The sequence below is a fragment of the Vicugna pacos genome, unplaced genomic scaffold (genome assembly GCF_048564905.1).
Source record: "Vicugna pacos unplaced genomic scaffold, VicPac4 SAC-SAT, whole genome shotgun sequence".
In the NCBI taxonomy this organism is placed as follows: Eukaryota; Metazoa; Chordata; class Mammalia; order Artiodactyla; family Camelidae; genus Vicugna; species Vicugna pacos.
This window is the reverse complement of record NW_027328721.1, coordinates 26,014,554-26,020,553: the sequence shown is the minus strand read 5'-3', so window position 1 is coordinate 26,020,553 and position 6,000 is coordinate 26,014,554.

Below are 6,000 nucleotides of genomic sequence, written 5' to 3'. Positions count from 1 at the left end.
GGGAACCCCTGTGACTGAAGAGAGCTGCGTGGAGTTGTCTCTCGAGCTCCCCCACGCACTGACAATGGTTCCGGAATCCTGAGCGTGGGGAGGTTCCACCAACGGTCGGCAGCGCGTGGGTTCTAACGGGATGCATGAGCTCGTCTCCCCTGAGGGTTTTCCTAATGTCTCTGTGCCAGGGAATGCTAGGGGGGGTTTGCAGGAAATCCCAGTGACAGAGGCTGAATCCCCAAGGTCAGGGAAGGTATTTCTCGGACTTCCCCGAACAGGGAACACCTGTGACTGGAGAGAGCTGCGTGGAGTTTTCTCTCGAGTTCCCCATGCACTGACAATGGTTCCGGAATCCTGAGCGAGGGGAGGTTCCACCTAAGGTCGGCAGCGCGTGGGTTCTAACGGGATGCCTGAGCTCGTCTCCCCTGAGGGTTTTCCTAATGTCTCTGTGCCAGGGAATGCTAGGGGTGGTTTGCAGGAAATCCCAGTGACAGAGGCTGCCTCCCCAAGATCAGGGAAGGTATTTCTCTTACTTCCCCGAACAGGGAACACCTGTGACTGAAGAGAGCTGCATGGATTTGTCTCTCGAGCTCCCGCACGCCCTGACAATGGTTCCGGAATCCTGAGCGTGGGGAGGTTTCACCAACGGTCGGCAGCGCGTGGGTTCTAACGGGATTCATGATCTCGTCTCCCCTGAGGGTTTTCCTAATTTCTCTGTGCCAAGGAATGCTAGGGGGGGTTTGCAGGAAATCCCAGTGACAGAGGCTGCCTCCCCAAGGTCATGGAAGGTATTTCTCGGACTTCCCCGAACAGGGAACACCTGTGACTGAAGAGAGCTGCGTGGAGTTCCCTCTCCAGCTCCCCCACGCACTGACAATGGTTCCGGAATACTGAACGTGGGGAGCTTCCACCAACGGTCGGCAACGCGTGGTTTCTAACGGGATGCCTGATCTCGTCTCCCCTGATGCTTTTCCAATGTCTCTTTGCCAGGGAATGTTAAGGGGGTTCGCAGGAAATCCGAGTGACAGAGGCTGACTCCCCAAGGTCAGGGAATTTTTTTCTCGGACTTTCCCGAACAGGGAATACCTGTGACTGAAGAGAGCTTCGTGGAGTTGTCTCTCGAGCTCCTCCACGCACTGACAATGATTCCGGAATCCTGAGCGTGGGGAGGTTCCACCAACGGTCGGCAGCGCGTGGGTTCTAACGGGATGCCTGAGCTCGTCTCCCCTGAGGGTTTTCCTAATGTCTGTGTGCCAGGGAATGCTAGGGGGGGTTTGCAGGAAATCCCAGTGAGAGAGGCTGCCTCCCCAAAGTCAGGGAAGGTATTTCTCGGACTTCCCCGAACAGGGAACACCTGTGACTGAAGAGAGCTGCGTGGAGTTGTCTCTCGAGGTCCCCCACGCACTGACAATGGTTCCGGAATTCTGAGGGTGGGGAGGTTCCACCAACGGTCGGCAGCGCGTGGGTCCTAACGGGATGCCTGAGCTCGTCTCCACTGAGGGTTTCCCTAATATCTCTGTGCCAGGGAATGCTAGGGGGGGTTTGCAGGAAATCCCAGTTACAGAGGCTGCCTCCCCAAGGTCAGGGAAGGTATTTCTCGGACTTCCCCGAACAGGGAACACCTGTGACTGAAGAGAGCTGCGTGGAGTTGTCTCTCGAGCTCCCCCACGCACTGAAAATGGTTCCGGAATCCTGAGCGTGGGGAGGTTCCACCAACGGTCGGCAGCGCGTGGGTTCTAACGGGATGTCTGAGATCTTCTCCCCTGAGTGTTTCCCTAATGTCTCTGTGCGAGCGAAAGCTAGGGGGGGGTTTGCAGGAAATCCCAGTTACAGAGGCTGCCTCCCCACGGTCAGGGAAGGTATTTCTCGGACTTCCCCGAACAGGGAACACCTGTGACTGAAGAGAGATGCGTGGAGTTGTCTCTCGAGCTCCCCCACGCACTGACAATGGTTCCGGAATCCTGAGCGTGGGGAGGTTCCACCAACGGTCGGCAGCGCGTGGGTTCTAACGGGATGCATGAGCTCGTCTCCCCTGAGGGTTTTCCTAATGTCTCTGTGCCAGGGAATTCTAGGGGGGGTTTGCAGGAAATCCCAGTGACAGAGGCTGCCTCCCCAAGGTCAGGGAAGGTATTTCCCGGACTTCCCCGCACAGGGAACAACTGTGACTGAAGAGAGCTGCGTTGAGTTGTCTCTCGCGCTCCCCCACGCACTGACAATGGTTCCGGAATCCTGAGCGTGGGGAGGTTCCACCAACGGTCGGCAGCGCGTGGGTTCTAACGGGATGCCTGAGCTCGTCTCCCCTGAGGGTTTCCCTAATGTCTCTGTGCCAGGGAATGCAAGGGGGGGATTGCAGGAAATCCCAGTGACAGAGGCTGCCTCCCCAAGGTCAGGGAAGGTATTTCTCGGACTTCCCCGAACAGGGAACACCTGTGACTGAAGAGAGCTTCGTGGAGTTGTCTCTCGAGCTCCCCCACGCACTGACAATGGTTCCGGAATCCTGAGCGTGGGGAGGTTCCACCAACGGTCAGCAGGGCGTGGGTTCTAACGGGATACCTGAGCTCGTCTCCCCTGAGGGTTTCCCTAATATCTCTGTGACAGGGAATGCTAGGGGGGGTTTGCAGGAAATCCCAGTGACAGAGGCTTCCTCCCCAAAGTCATGGAAGGTATTTCTCGGACTTCCCCGAACTGGGAACACCTGTGACTGAAGAGAGCTGCGTGGAATTTTCTCTCGAGCTCCCCCACGCACTGACAATGTTTCCGGAATCCTGAGCGTGGGGAGGTTCCACCAACGGTCGGCAGCGCGTGGGTTCTAACGGGATGTCTGAGATCGTCTCCCCTGAGTGTTTCCCTAATGTCTCTGTGCGAGGGAATGCTAGGGGGGGTTTGCAGGAAATCCCAGAGACAGAGGCTGCCTCCCCACGGTCAGTGAAGGTATTTCTTGGACTTCCCCGAACAAGGAATACCTGTGACTGAAGAGAGCTGCATGGAGTTTTCTCTCGAGCTCCCCCACGCACTGACAATGGTTCCGGAATCCTGAGCGTGGGGAGGTTCCACCAACGGTCGGCAGCGCGTGGGTTCTAACGGGATGCATGAACTCGTCTCCCCTGAGGGTTTTCCTAATGTCTCTGTGCCAGGGAATGCTAGGGGGGGTTTGCAGGAAATCCCAGTGACAGAGGCTGCCTCCCCAAGGTAAGGGAAGGTATTTCCCGGACTTCCCCGTACAGGGAACACCTGTGAGAGAAGAGAGCTGCGTGGAGTTGACTCTCGAGGTCCCCCACGCACTGACAATGGTTCCGGAATCCTGAGCGTGGGGAGGTTCCACCAACGGTCGGCAGCGCGTGGGTTCTAACGGGATGCCTGAGATCGTCTCCCCTGAGGGTTTTCCTAAATTCTCTGTGCCAGGGAATGCTAGGGGGGGTTTGCAGGAAATCCCAGTGACAGAGGCTGCCTCCCCAAGGTCAGGGAAGGTATTTCTCGGACTTCCCCGAACAGGGAACACCTGTGACTGAAGAGAGCTGCGTGGAGTTGTCTCTCGAGCTACCCCACGCACTGACAATGGTTCCGGAATTCTGAGCGTGGGGAGGTTCCACCAACGGTCGGCAGCGCGTGGGTTCTAACGGGATGCCTGAGCTCGTCTCCCCTGAGGGTTTCCCTAATGTCTCTGTGCCAGGGAATGATAGGGGGGATTGCAGGAAATCCCAGTGACAGAGGCTGCCTCCCCAAGGTCAGGGAAGGTATTTCTCGGACTTCCCCGAACAGGGAACACCTGTGACTGAAGAGAGATGCGTGGAGTTGTCTCTCGAGCTCCCCCACGCACTGACAATGGTTCCAGAATCCTGAGCGTGGGGAGGTTCCACCAACTGTCGTCAGCCTAGTCTTCTAACGGGATGCCTGAGCTCGTCTCCCCTGAGGGTTTCCCTAATTTCTCTGTGCCAGGGAATGCTAGGGGTGGTTTGCAGGAAATCCCAGTGACAGAGGCTGCCTCCCCAAGGTCAGGGAAGGTATTTCTCGGACTTCCCCGAACAGGGAACACCTGTGACTGAAGAGAGCTGCGTGGAGTTGTCTCTCGAGCTCCCCCACGCACTGACAATGGTTCCGGAATCCTGAGCGTGGGGAGGTTCCACCAACTGTCGGCAGCGCGTGGGTTCTAACGGGATGCCTGAGCTCGTCTCCCCTGAGTGTTTCCCTAATATCTCTGTGCCAGGGAATGCTAGGGGGGGTTTGGAGGAAATCCCAGTGACAGAGGCGGCCTCCCCAAGGTCAGGGAAGGTATTTCTCGGACTTCCCCGAACAGGGAACTCCTGTGACTTAAGAGAGCTGCGTGGAGTTGTCTCACGAGCTCCCCCACGCAGTGACAATGGTTCCGGTATCCTGAGCGTGGGGAGGTTCCACCAACGGTCGGCAGCGCGTGGGTTCTAACGGGATGCCTGAGCTCGTCTCCCCTGAGGGTTTTCCTAATCTCTCTGTGCCAGGGAATGCTAGGGGGGGTTTGCAGGAAATCCCAGTGAATGAGACTGCCTCCCCAAAGTCAGGGAAATTATTTCTCGGACTTCCCCGAACAGGAACACCTGTGACTGAAGAGAGCTGCGTGGAGTTGTCTCTCGAACTCCCACACGCACTGACAATGGTTCCGGAATCCTGAGCGTGGGGAGGTTCCACCAACTGTCGGCTGCGCGTGGGTTCTAACGGGATGCCTGAGCTCGTCTCCCCTGATGGTTTTCCTAATGTCTCTGTGCCAGGGAAAGCTAGGGGGATTTGCAGGAAATTCCAGTGACAGGCTGCCTCCCAAAGGTCAGGGAAGGTATTTCTCGGAATTCCCCGTACAGGGAACACCTGTGACTGAAGAGAGCTTCGTGGAGTTGTCTCTCGAGCTCCCCCACGCACTGACAATGGTTCCGGAATCCTGAGAGTGGGGAGGTTCCACCAACGGTTGGCAGCGCGTGGGTTCTAACGGGATGCCTGAGCTCGTCTCCCCTGATGGTTTTCCAAACGTCTCTGTGCCAGGGAATGCTAGGGGGGTTTTGCAGGAAATCCCAGTGACAGAGGCTGCCTCCCCAAGGTCAGGGAAAGTTTTTCTCGGACTTCCCCGAACAGGGAACACCTGTGACTGAAGAGAGCTGCGTAGAGTTGTCTCTCGAGCTCCCCCACGTACTGAAAATGGTTCCGGAATCCTGAGCGTGGGGAGGTTCCACCAACGGTCGGCAGTGCGTGGGTTCTAACGGGATGCCTGAGTTCGGCTCCCCTGAGGGTTTCCCTAATTTCTCTGTGCGAGGGAATGCTAGGTGAGGTTTGCAGGAATTCCCAGTGACAGAGGCTGCCTCCCCAAAGTCAGGGAAGGTATTTCTCGGACTTCCCTGAACAGGGAACACCTGTGACTGAAGAGAGATGCGTGGAGTTGTCTCTCGAGCTCCCCCACGCACTGACAATATTTCCGGAATACTGAGCGTGGGGAGGTTCCACCAACTGTCGTCAGCCTAGGGTTCTAATGGGATGCCTGACCTCGTCTCCCCTGAGGGTTTCCCTAATATCTCTCTGCCAGGGAATGCTAGGGGGGTTTGCAGGAAATCCCAGTGGCAGAGGCTGCCTCCCCAAGGTCAGGGAAGGTATTTCTCGGACTTCCCCGAACAGGGAACACCTGTGACTGAAGAGAGCTGCGTGGAGTTGTCTCTCGAGCTCCGCAACGCACTGAGAATTGTTCCGGAATCCTGAGCGTGGGGAGGTTCCACCAACGGTCGGCAGCGTGTGGGTTCTAACGGGATGCCTGAGCTCGTCTCCCCTGAGGGTTTCCCTAATGTCTCTGTGCCAGGGAATGCTAGGGGGGGTTTGCAGGATATCCCAGTCACAGAGGCTGCCTACCCAAGGTCACGGAAGGTATTTCTCGGACTTCCCCGAACAGGGATCACCTGTGACTGAAGAGAGCTGCGTGGAGTTGTCTCTCGAGCTCCCCCACGCACTGACAATGGTTCCGGAATACTGAGCGTGGGGAGGTTCCACCAACGGTCGGCAGCG